Here is a 13,848-nt window from a genome sequence, read left to right as displayed (position 1 = left end):
CCAACATGGAGGCAGGGGCAGGCACGGCAGTAGTCAACATGGATGCCAGTTAAGGCCCAGCAGTAGCCAATTTGGGGGCAAGTGAAGGCCCAGCAGTAGCCAATATGGAGGCCAGTGAAGGCCCAGCAGTAGCCAAGATGGAGACCAGGGCAGGAGCAGCATTTGTAATTGGGTTACATAAGCGGCAGAAGTAGAATAATGAGGTCCATGAACAGTTGAGAGACAGCAGGGGAGCAGGAATGGTAGAATGACCAGTAAGGTCTAGTTCACATATAGGCTATAATAGATGCAGAAAAGGTCCTACATCTTGGTGACAACAGGACCAAATCCTACTCTGTGGTATCAGGAGCAGGTGTCACAAAGTCCTTATCTATCCATGTGGCATTCATTTTGATGAAATGCAGACGTTCCACACTATCACAGGACAATCTGGTTCTCCTGGGACTGACAATTTGACCTGCTGCGTTGAAAACGTGCTCAGGTGACACACTGCTGGCCGGAGAGGAGAGTATGTCCAAAGCAAATTCAGCGAGTTGTGGCCAGACATCTAATTTTTCCACCCAGTAGTCCAGGGGTTCCGGAACGTTAGGTGGCAACGTAGAGTCCAAGAACACCTAGACTTGCTGTTTGAGGTGTGCCACCATGTCCTGCTGCTGTGCGGGTGCTCCTGTTACCCCAGCCTGTGGCTACATGAAAGCGTGCATCATGGACATCAGGCTCAGACTGGTGCTGCTGCTCATGCCACCCAAGCTGCTAGAGGAGGATGTGGAGGAGGCAGCGCTGCTGGTGTAGCCCTGGTGGGAATGGCATGAATGAGAGCGCCGTGTTCCAAAGGCTGTCAATAACTATGCACCCAGCTCCTCTCTATAATAATTCATTTTTTCCTCCCGTTTGGAAGGGTGAATGAATTCACATAGCTTGTTGCGATACCGTGGGTCCAGTAGTGTGGCCAGCCAGATCTCCCGTTGACAAATCCTTTGCAAGCGTGGGTTAGCCTGAAAGCATATCAACATGCGCTTAGCCAATTCCACCAGGGAGTGGGAAGGATTCCCCGCCTCCGTCTCAACAGCATACTGCCAATGGGTACTGCCTCCATCCTCTTCATCCTCTTCATAGCCCTGCATATTCTCCTCTGGCCCCCCTCCGGTCTCGCAGGAAGGCTCATCTCCTTCTCCTCCACCTATCTCCCCTTAGAGTTCCTGTGCGTTCAGGTCCTCCTCCTCCTCAACTTCCTCTCCCTTCTCTTCCACCAAGCCTTCCCCCAGTGACCCAGGCTGCGACAGTGCCAAGACCTCTTCCCCCTCGCCACTGAGTCGCATCAGCAATAGCTCCAGTACATGAGGCATGGGTATGATGGCGCTCAGTCCTGTTTCTTGCCCACTGACCAGAAAGGTGGCCTCCTCAAAGGGTTGTAGCAAGCGGCAGGTGTCACGCATGAGCTGCCACTGGCTGAGCTCCAGGTTACACAGGGGAGTCGCCGTGTCCGCCTGCATCAAGAGTAAATCAGTCAAGGCCTTCCTCTGCTCATAGAGCCGGTCCAGCATATGGAGGGTGGAGTTCCACCGCGTGGCTACATTGCAAATGAGACGATGGTTGGGAAGACCATTCCTCCGCTGCAGGTCGAGGAGGATGTGGTGAGAGCAACTTGAATGGCTGAAATAGTTACACAGCTTTCGAGCCATTGACAGCACAGTCTGTAAATGGGATGAAGACTTTAGAAAGTGTGTAACTATTAGGTTTAAAACATGTGCCATACACGGGGTGTGCCTGATACCTCCTCGACGCAGCGCGGAGAGAATGTTGCTCCCATTGTCACTCACCACCATCCCAACTTAAAGATGGCATGGAGTCAGCCACGAGAGGATTTCCGTCTCAAACAGGCGGTGCAGCTCTTTCCCCGTGTGTCTCTTTTCACCCAGGCAGGCTAGATGCAGCTCAGCGTGACACCTCCTTGCTACACCCAAGTGGTACAAGGGAGGAACACTGGAAGTTGAGGAGGTTTTGGTCCTACTGGAGGAGGACCGCGACACAGGAACCTTGCTGTGACAACGGGGTGGTGTCATCGCCCTTCCCTGGCCAAGTTGCTGGGGGTCCGCCGGCCATATTACATTTACCCACTGAGCAGTAATGGACATATACTGCCCTTGTCCGTAACTACAGCTCCAGATGTCTGTGGTTAAATGTACATGTCTGCTCACTGAATGGCTCAGCGAGTCAGCAACCTTTTCGCGAACATAGCTATACATGGCTGGGATAGCTGTGTTGGAAAAGTAGTGTCGACTCGGCACCTTCCACCATGGCTCCGAGTCAACAACTTTAAACGGCTGAGCCTGGAGCACCAGCAACTTGGCCAGGTGGGCGTTCAGCTTGACTGCTGCGGGATTGCTGGGTGCATATATCTGCCTCCGGTATAGGGACTCCATGATGCCAGGCTGCCTACTGCTAGCAACAAAGGGGAGCCACACTCCCTTCCACAGAGGAGGTCTGACTCTGTGAAAGGCGCCCCTGACTACTGCTGCTTCCTGCTGCTGTTGACCTCGGGTCTGCCTGGGCCTGCTGTGACCCACTATCACCCCATTTCTCCCAGGCAAAAAGGTGGTGGCGCTTCATATGGGCAGCCATGACGCTGGTGCCAGGATGGCAACTCTTGCCTCTTGCCTCTTGCGCCTGTCGCACAGGCGACAGATGACCACATACAGTAGGTATCCTCCGGGCACTTTTTAAAAAACTGCCACACAGGCGAGGTGTAGAGTTTAGTACCGACAGGCTGCGAGGATGGGCGGGCGGTGCCGATACTAGGACCTGCAGTGGAGGCGGTTTCCCCAGTGGTCATCTGCTTGTCCCGGCTACGCTTCCGACATGTTATTTGACTACTGCTGCCTGTCTGCTTTTTAGTTGTGGCGGGCCTGCTGGTGGATAGATTCCTGGTTGATGAATCCGTTGAATAAGCCAAATCCTGCCATGGATCCCATGTAACAGAATGATGCTATCATCCTCATCAGGCTCCTGCCCAGCCCTCTCTCGTCTACTGCCTACTGCTCTCCCACGTGCTCATCATCATCAAAAAGCAGTTGGCTGCTCATAGAAGCCAACAGTTCCCTTGCAGGCGGCGGGTCAAAAGTTAGCGGGATTTTGCTGAGGATGTCAGATGGAGGATGTGGGGGAATTGCTGCGTGCCCGTGCCAAGTCAGGGTCGTGTCCGAGGTACCCACAGATACCTGGCTGTCTCACTACTCATCCTTTTGGACGTCGAAGTGTGAGCCAGCGACTCCAGGACTGTGGAATTAGACGTGTTGACACGACCCTGGTGTGACAAAGGAAGCTCAGGCCTGCCACTGGACCCTCTCCCTGCGCTAGTTTCTCTTCTGCCCCTTGAGCCAGACTCTCTGCCCTGAAACGTTTTGTGAGGTTTCCTGCTGCAGCTGTGCCATGACTTTATATTCAAATTCTGATTGCTACACTTTGTAGATAAGAACAGTATTTTCTGTAATATATAGGACAAGTATAGAAATTGTCTATATACAGTATATAGCACTTTTTTTTAAGACTTTTATGCTATACACCTGCACCAGGTAATTTAGTCTCTCAGGACAAGACGGATGTGATATACACACATCAGAAGGGTCCAAGTATAGAAATTGTCTATATATATATATATATATATATATATATATATATATATATATATATCCCTTTTTAAAGATAATTTATAATGCTATACACCTGCACCAGGTATTTTTGTCTCTCAGGATAAGACGGATGTGATATACACACTATCAATCAGAAGGGTCCAAATATAGAAATTGTGTATATATAGCACTTTTTTAACCTCTTAAGGACATAGGACGTATGCGTACGTCATATGTCCTCACTTGCACTCGCTTTGAAGTGCCGCGATCCCGGGTGCCGCGAGTAGCCCGGGACCGCTGCTATTAGCGGGCACGGTCTGATCGCCGTGCCCGCTAATTAGCTAATCGGAGGCAGCTGTCAAAGTTGACAGCTGCCTCCGATTACCGGAGGCAACGTTTCCCTGGGGTCTAGTGGGGGAGATCGCTCCTCCGGGACCTTGTCCCGGAGGAGCGATCTCCGTTACTGATGCCGGCCGGGAACGCGTCCAAGATGGCGCCGTCCTCGGCTCGGCACTCGTTCGTTTTCGGCTGCAGCAGCCGAAAGCAAACGAGTGCCGATCTCATGGATCTCTGCAGCATATCTATGCTGCAGAGATCTCAATGAGAGATCCAAGTGTATATACTAGAAGTCCCCTAGGGGGGCTTCTAGTATATGTGTAAAAAAAAAAAAAAATGTGTTGTTAATAGTAAAAATCCCCCTCCCCTAATAAAAGTCTGAATCACCCCCCTTTTCCCAGGTTTTAAATAAAAGTAAACAAATAAATAAATAAATAAACATGTTTGCTATCGCCGCGTGCGTAATCGCCCGAACTATTAATTAATCACATTCCTGATCTCGTACGGTAAACGGCGTCAGCGCAAAAAAATCCCAAAGTGCAAAATTGCGCATTTTTGGTCGCATCAAATCCAGAAAAAATGTAATATAAAGCGATCAAAAAGTCGTATATGCGCAATCAAGGTACCGATAGAAAGATCACATCATGGCGCAAAAAATGACACCTCACACAGCCCCATAGACCAAAGGATAAAAGTGCTATAAGCCTGGGAATGGAGCGATTTTAAGGAACGTATATTGGTTAACAACGGTTTGAATTTTTTACAGGCCATCAGATACAATATAAGTTATACATGTTATATATCGTTTTAATCGTAACGACTTGGACTAGGAACATGCATAACAAGTCAGTTTTACCCCAGGGCGAATGGCGTAAAAACACATTTCCCCCAAATAAAAGAAATGCGTTTTTTTTCAATTTCACCACACTTTGAATTTTTTTCTGGTTTTGCAGTGTACTTTATGCAAAAATTCAGCCTGTAATTGCAAAGTACAATTAGTGACGCAAAAAATAAGGGGTCATGTGGGTTTCTAGGTGGAAAAATGCAAGTTCTATGACCTTTTAAACACAAGGAGGAAAAACCGAAAACGTAAAAACGAAAATGGGCCATGTCCTTAAAGGGTTAAAGACATAATGCTATACACCTGCACCAGGTATTTTTGTCTCTCAGGATAAGACGGATGTGATATATACACTATCAATCAGAAGGGTCCAAGTATAGAAATTTTCTATATATATATATATATATATATATATACAGTGAGTCCAAGAAGTATTTGATCCCTTGCTCATTTTCTTTGTTTGCCCACTAATAAAGACATGATCATTCTATACTTTTAATGGTAGATATATTCTAACATGGAGAGACAGAATATCAAGAAAAAAATCCAGAATATAATTTTAAAGAATATATTTTAATTAATTTGTATTTTAATGAGGAAAATAAGTATTTGATCCCTCTTGCCAAACACACTCAATACTTAGTGGCAAAGCCTTTGTTTGCAAGAACAGCGGTGAGACGTTTGTTGTAGTTAACCACAAGTTTAGCGCACACACCAGGGGGAATTTTGGCCCACTCTTCTTTGCAGATTCTCTCTAAATCATGAAGGTTGGTGGGCTGTCGCTTGGCAACTCTGACCCTCAGCTCCCTCCATAGATTTTCGATCGGATTGAGGTCTGGCGACTGGCTGGGCCACTCCATGACCTTAATGTGATTTTTCTTGAGCCAATCCTTTGTTGCCTTTGCTGTATGTTTAGGGTCGTTATCATGTTGGAAGACCCAACCACGGCCCATTTTCAGAACCCTGGTAGAGGGGAGGAGGTTGTCCCTCAGGATTGTGCGGTACATGGCTCCATCCATCTTCCCAGTGATGCGGTGAAGTAGCCATGTACCCTTGGCAGAGAAACACCCCCAAAACATTATGCTTCCACCTCCATGCTTGATGGTGGGCACAGTGTTCTTGGGGTCATAGGCAGCATTTTTCTTCCTCCACACATGGCGGGTGGAGTTGAGGCCAAAAAGTTCAATTTTGGTCTCATCTGACCACAAAACCTTCTCCCAATAACTTGCTTCATCTTTCAAATGATCATTGGCATACTTGAGGCGCGCCTCCACATGTGCTCTCTTCAGCAGGGGTACCTTTCGGGCACTGCAGGATGTGAATCCATTGTTGCGCAAAGTGTTGCCAATTGTTTCCTTGCAAACTGTGGTCCCAGCTGCCTTCAGGTCATTTGCTAACTCCTACCGAGTGGTTGCAGGACGATTTCTGACTGTTCTCAGCATCATTGCCACCCCACCAGGCGAAATCTTCTTTGGAGCATCGGGCCGAGGTCTGTTGATTGTCATGTTATACTGTTTAAACTTTCTGATAATTGCACCAATAGTTGTTACTTTCACATCCAACACCTTACTAATCTTTTTGTAGCCCATTCCAGCTTTGTGAAGGTCAACAATTCTGACTCTGAGGTACTGTGACAGCTCTTTGGTTTTACCCATGTTGGAGACTTGAAATCTGTGTGATCTGTCTGATTCTGTGGACAGTTGTTTTTCACACAAGTGATTAGTGAGAACAGGTGGCTTCAGGTCAGGTAACAAGTTGATTGGGAGTGTCTAACTGGTCTGTAAAAGCCAGAACTGCTAATGAATACTAAGGGATCAAATACTTATTTCACTCCATGAAATACAAATCAATTAATATATATTCCTTAGATTTATTTTCTGGATTTTCTTTTTAATATTCTGTCTCTCCATGTAAGAATACATCTACCATTAAAAGTATAGAATGATCATGTCTTTATTAGTGGGCAAACAAAGAAAATCAGCAAGGGATCAAATACTTCTTGGACTCACTGTATATATATATATATATATGGAGAGAGAGAGAGCACTTTTTTAAAGATATAATGCTATACACCTGCAGCAGGTATTTTTGTCTCTCAGGATAAGACGGATGTGATATACACACTATCAATCAAAAGGGTCCAAGTATAGAAATTGTCTATATATATATATATATATATATATATATATATATATATATATATATAGCACTTTTTTAAAGATATGCTATATACCTGCACCAGGTATTTTTGTCTCTCAGGATAAGACGGATGTGATACACACTATCAGAAGTATAGTATCTGTACAGCATGTTTAGGTTCCATGCACCCTTTGCTTTCCTATGCCTAATCTATCTTTTTTTTGCTTTCTATATTTCTCTCTCAATCACTAGATGTTTCTCCTCTCCGCTTTCCTAATCTTTCTTTTCCTTTCCCACAATATCTGCTCAGTAGTCTGTAGTACACAATAGCAGCAGCAGCACCTTCAGCTTGCTTCCTCTCTCTCTCTCTACACACTGCATGGTGTGGTCATGTGACCGCTCCTCTTAAAGCAATACCGATGTCACACAGGGGGTGGGCTAGTGCAAGATCCCTGCTGATTTGATGTGTTCCGGACATCATGGGAAAGCGCTTTTCCCACCCGGAACACTTCCTGCTTTCTAGAATGGCGGCTGCCATTTAAGAAAGCAAGAAAAAAAAACTGATCCCATACCGGCCAAACCGATTCGCTCATCTCTAGTTTTAAGGACTTTGACATTCTTTTTTTACCGCTTTGTATTTTATTTCTCAATTATTTGTCTTGATTTAACTGCACCACAAGGGCCATGTGGCTTATTAATTTTATATGTTTATGATGAAAACACCCTATTAGCATTTAATGCTTAGAGGACAGATACATTTTCTTTTATTCTATATTTATTTTTTATGCTTGGGTATTGGAATTTTTCTGTTAACCTCAGCATTGGGATTTATTTAAATGAGCTGCACCTACCCCCAGCTATGTATATTAAGAATTTGTATAACTTTTATGTTGCAATAACATATTTTAATTTAGCTTTGGGCCAGACTTCTCCCGTTAACCCCTTAAGGACCGGGCCAATTTCGATTTTTGCTCTTCCGTTTTTTTTCTCCTTGTGCTTAATAGGCCATAGCACTTGCATTTTTTTTTACCTAGAACCCTGCATGAGCCCTTATTTTTTGCGCCACTATTTGTACTTTGCAATGACAGACAGAATTTTTTCATAAAATACACTGCAAAAGCCGGAAAAATAAATACATGTGTGGTGAAATTGAAAAAAAAAACAACTCAGCATTTTGTTTATTTGGGGGGTATTTGTTTTTACGCTGTTCGTCCTGGGGTAAAACTGTCTTGTTATGCATGTTCCTCAAGTCGTTACAATTACAACGATATGTAACATGTATAACTTTTATTTTATCTGATGGCTTGTAAAAAATTCAAACCATTGTTAACAAATATATGTTCCTTAAAATTGCTCCATTCCCAGGCTTATAGCGTTTTTATCCTTTGGTCTATGGGGCTGTGTCAGGTGTAATTATTTGCACCATGATGTGTTCTTCCTATCGGTACCTTGATTGCGCATATGCGACTTTTTAATCGCTTTTTATTACAAATTTTCTGGATTTGATGCAACCAAAAATGCGCAATTTTCCACTTGGGATTTTTTTACGCTTACACCGTTTCCAGTGCGAGATCAGGAATGAAATAAATAAATAGTTTGTGCGATTAAGCAACCGGTGATACTAAACATGTTTATTTATTTATTTTTATTTATAAAATGGGAAAAGGGGGGTAATTCAAACTTTTATTAGGGAGGGGGCTTTTTTATTAATAACAACACTTTATTTATTTATTTTACACATATACTAGAAGCCCCCCTGGGGGACTTCTAGCATATGCTCACTGATCTCTCATTGAGATCTATGCTGTATAGTTATATAGCATAGATCAATGAGATTGGCACTGGATTGCTTTGGACTGCTGCAGCCGAAAGCAATCGAGTGCCGAGCTGGGATCAGCGCCATTACGGCGCTGACCCCGGCCGGTAAAGGATGTGTGGATCACTCCTTCGGGACAACGTCCTGGGGGGGCGATCCACCCCACTAGACACCAGGGAATAGGCTGCATAAAGGATTCAGATGCAGGTGTCAACTTTGACAGCTGTATCTGAATTCTTACTTAGCGGGCACGGCGTTCTGACCATGCCCGCTAATTGCCGCGGTCATGGGCTACATGCCGTACCCGGGACTGCGGCGGTTCAGAGCGGCCCCGCTCTGAACTACTTGAGGCGGCCGCAGGGCGTAAATATATGCCCGAGGTCGTTAAGGGGTTAAAGAGTTTATCCAGCGCTACAAAACCATGGCCACTTTCTTCCAGAGACAGTCCCACTCTTGTCTTCAGCTCGGGTGGGGTTTTGCTGCTCAGTTCCATTGAAGTGAATGGAGCTTAATTGCAAACCGCACTTGAATTGGAGACAAGACTCATGTTGTCTGTGAAAGAAAGTGCCCATGTTTTTGTAGCACTGGATAACCCCTGTGGGATTTTGGGTGCTGGTTGATGTTTCTAATTTTTCAATGATGGGGGTTGCACAAATGGTATACGTGAGCACACCTACAAGTATAGAGCCTGGGTACTAGTGTTGGGGCGCCCATTGTGTTTCCTACAGAACGAGATAGCTAGACATACAGTAGATGTGAACTTGAACAAAAGACAGCCTCTTTACTGAAATGGAGTTCAGTATCATATATTTATAGAGGAATACATTGTGATAAATGCAGCTCATGCTGGGGCCACATTCCCTCAGAGTGCAGCTGTGCCACACTTCCCACCAGTGAGCATATATGGCACAATATGCTAAAATTGGCTGGAGATTGTGCACAAATTATGCTACTCTTGGTAGTTTGTGTCTGATGTATAGAATGATAAGTTCTCTTGGTGTGTGTGCAGAAGATGAGATCTACCTCTCATGCACATACAATTTTTCACCAGAGGTGGCAGCAAAGTAGCTGTAACACAATGTATTTTAAGTTATACTGCAGTGTAAGTACATTAGGGAGAGGCACCTCAGACATTGCATGTAACAGCTTATGTTAATGATAAATGACACATAGTAATAAATCTACAACCATATGACAACCATAAATTCAATGGCAGTAGAGTTTGAGCCGGGGGACCACACCAGGAACTGACAATTATACAGAGACCATGGGTAATTCATTTTTCGTAAAGAAGCAATCTGTTAGGATGTGCTCACAAGGCAAATGTATCATACTTATTATGGGGTGGATTCCATAAAGCTTAAGAGTGTACCACATAAATGGGCATCAAAGATAGGGCATCAAAATTTATATTACACAGATTTTTCCAGGGCAAAATACTCTTGTGAAAAGTAAGGCACCTTACGAACTACAAGCAGAATAAACTCTACATCAAAGGCATGCCATATCAAAGTGTAAATTTATACCAGGAATCTCAGATTTCTGCCACAGATTTACCTCCCAATATGTGACCAATATTTTTAAATAAAGTTTTATGTTATATATAGGTCTACAGAATGTTTTTATTTAGGAAGTTCCTTATTTTACAGCAGTGGATGACATGTATTATTCCTTTACAGGCTAGGCTGGGGATTGGCTGGAAATCAGCTAGGCTGGGGATGGGCTGGCAACTAGCTGGGCTGGAGATAGGCTGGCAACCAGCGAGGCTAGGGATGGGCTGAAAATCAGCTGGGAAAGAGCTTGCAATCAGCTTATCTGGGAATGGTCTGGCAATCAGCTAGGCTGGGGAGTGACTGGCAATCAGCCAGGCTGGGCACGGACTGGCAATCAGCTAGGCTGGGGACAGGCTGGCAATTAGCTCGCTGGGGGTGGGCTTGCCAGCAGCTAGGCTGGAGATAGGCTGGCAATCAGCTAGGCTGAAGGTGGGTTGGCAATCAGCTAGGCTGGGGAAGGTCTGGGAATCAGCTAAGCTGGGGACGGGTTGACAATCAGCAAGGCTGGGGATGGGATAGCAATAAGCTAAACTAGGGAGGGGCTGGCTATCAGCTAGGCTGGGGGTGGTCTGGCAATCAGCTAGGCTGAAGGTGGGCTGGCAATCAGCTAGACTGGGGATGGGCCGGGTTGGCAATCAGCTAGGCTGGGGATGGGTTGGCAATCAGCTAGGCTGGGGACGGGTTGACAATCAGCTAGGCTGGGGACGGGTTGACAATCAGCTAGGCTGGGGATGGGATAGCAATCAGCTAAACTAGGGAGGGGCTGGCTATCAGCTAGGCTGGGGATGGACTGGCAATCAGCTAGGCTGGGGATGGGCTTGCAATCAGCTAGGCTGGGGATGGGCTGGCAATCAGCTAGGCTGGGGATGGGCTGGCAATCAGCTAGGCTGGGGATGGGCTGGCAATCAGCTAGGCTGGGGATGGGCTGGTTCAGCTGGGGATGGGCTGGCAATCAGCTAGCTGGGGATAAGATTGGCAGCTTAAAAAAGTTGCAGAGGTGTTACAAAATCCTGCAGGCCCCTGGCTCTGACTCTTCCTTAATTTATAGTATGCCATTGTTGTACTAACTTTTTATCATTATAGGGGGAGGGGAAAAAAGGAGGGGGGGGGGGGAGAGAAAACACTGCACAGGGCGCCATCTATGGCTGCCCTGGATGACACTAAGCTGTGTGTAGTATTCTTAATATATTAATAGTGTTATGGAGTTACCTAGTCACTACAGTAGTTATATGGTGTCTTGTTGTGGAGGTATTATTTTATTCTTTTAATTCTCAAACCTTGAGAACATTCTACAGGCGCCCCTGGTGAGCAGCAATGCATATATCGCATACATCACACAGTACTTTGCCCTGGCCTAGGTGCTGTCAACACCACCAGCGCTGTCACATTAGTCTTGTAGCAGGCAGTATTACAGTGGCCTCTTCAGAAGTAAGAGCTTAATGCTATTTGATGTGAATGCCTATTGATGAACCTCTAGCAATAAAAGAAGTTTAGGACTATGCACTAAACCTACATACAAACATATTCTATATATTGTATCATTCAAAGACCTAAACATGCTGTGATGTGTAACAACTCTATACAGTGAATCTACCCTACCATTGAAGACCCTCATTGACAACCCAAATAGGTTTTATGTCAATCAATCGATAGACTACCCACATCAAATAACATGAAGCCATCACATAATCAAAGAGAAGCTGCATAACCCAGCTGCTGCAGAAAATCTTTACCTGAACCTTTATTCTGCAGGAGGTTCCTGCCAGGCAATAGAAGGAGATATAAAATTCCTTATAGCCATGTTTGTCCAGTATATAGGTTGGTCCTACTAGCTGCATCCCCCAATATCTGCTCTGGGGGACTAAAAGACTACAGAGGATATTCTATATATACCAAGCACATCCTGTGATCATTTCCATGAAATTGATTTTGTGCAACATCAGAGAGGCTTATTAAATTAGGAACAAGGATAGTATTCTACTAAAGGGAATACATTTATGGACACCCCCCATGTGTTTTCCTGCATATAGAACTGCTTCATCTAAAAAGAAAAAAGAATTACTGCCTCCTTGATATACCGTAAATGTCAGGACAGCCGTTTCTTTTCTGGTTTTAAGTCACAATCATGTCTTAAGGGTGATATCCTGTTTCTTGTAATTCACCTCCTGTGCGGCTATACAGCCAGGCATGGCCAGAGTTAGTGAGATAAAACAGACAATCACTCAGGTAATGGGGCTGTTAGAGGCATGACTTCATCATGTCTGTCTGCAGTTTATGAGGGTGTCTAGTAAACACATGTGCTCATCTCTGCTAGTATGTGCCAGTATACAGATCCCTTTTGGGACTGATATATATTTCCATATGGACATAGGATTTTTAATCCTTTTTTGTAGAGTTTCACCACCACTTTTTCTTTTTGCTACTTATTCCTTTTAATCATAGAGGAGTCAATTCGGCACCAATCAGATACGAACTTCACAAAAAAAATTCAATTTGTTAAAAATGTAACTTTTTGTTATTTGGTTCAGATTTTTTTTATGCTGTATGAATCTCATCCTCCACTCTGCACTTTGGCCCATCACTCTATATACTGTACAGTGGCAGGGACTCCTTTCTTTGACAGCAGTCCCTGCTCCTGAGTAATCACAGGGTTTTCAGGCATTTTTTTAAATTTGACAGATTCGCTGAATCAGAACCAAAACTAATTGAAAGATTCCCTATCTCTACTTATCGAGTTATGGTTGCACCAAAGCAATCCATTGAGCTGTATACAAACTTGTATACTATAGGTGTTACTCAATAGTTAACATTAATCAGATGATGCAAATGACCTTACGGACTACAAGTGCATGCTGACATACATTCCTACCTATGGACAGAACACATACATTAGGCCCCATGTATATATACTATGCCATCAAAGGCTGCACGTACACCCCCCTCCCCTTTTCCATCTTCCTGCAGATGCTGTCCCAGAGATCAGTGCTCAGGTACCACATCTCATCATTGTAAAACACTGCATGTGCTCTGTTAGTAATATGCAAATGAAACCAATATAATAAGATAATAAACGGCCCCTTATGAGTAATTTAACCTTCACCTCTCATTACCAAGAAAACAACTGCTATATGGTAAGACAGTGACGTAGTAATTATGCATAGGGTTAGTAATTCCAATACACCCCATATTATCTGCATGCATAAAATATCAACTTTCTATGAATACTGAGTGGGTGACAGGCTGCAGCTGCTTTCTTCTATCAGTACATAGAGATCCTTTTCATGAGCGTGTAAGGTTTTGTATGATATCGCATTTGTCCGTCTAAATATTTGTATACTGCTGGGTTTATCACATGCCAGTTAAGCTGCGAGGGACTGCCAGGATTGAAGCCAGCTTGCATAGCTGGGTCCGTAGATGCAGTGTTCAAAGCTCCTGTTCATTTCCCACACCCCCCTCCTCCACTCCCACATCAGCCTCCGTGTCAGCATCAGCAGCAGCAGCAGCAGTAATATCCAGACAAGTAGATGCTGCCTG

Source organism: Dendropsophus ebraccatus, chromosome 1 (genome assembly GCF_027789765.1).
Source record: "Dendropsophus ebraccatus isolate aDenEbr1 chromosome 1, aDenEbr1.pat, whole genome shotgun sequence".
NCBI classification, from domain to species: Eukaryota; Metazoa; Chordata; class Amphibia; order Anura; family Hylidae; genus Dendropsophus; species Dendropsophus ebraccatus.
This window is presented reverse-complemented; position numbering follows the sequence as displayed.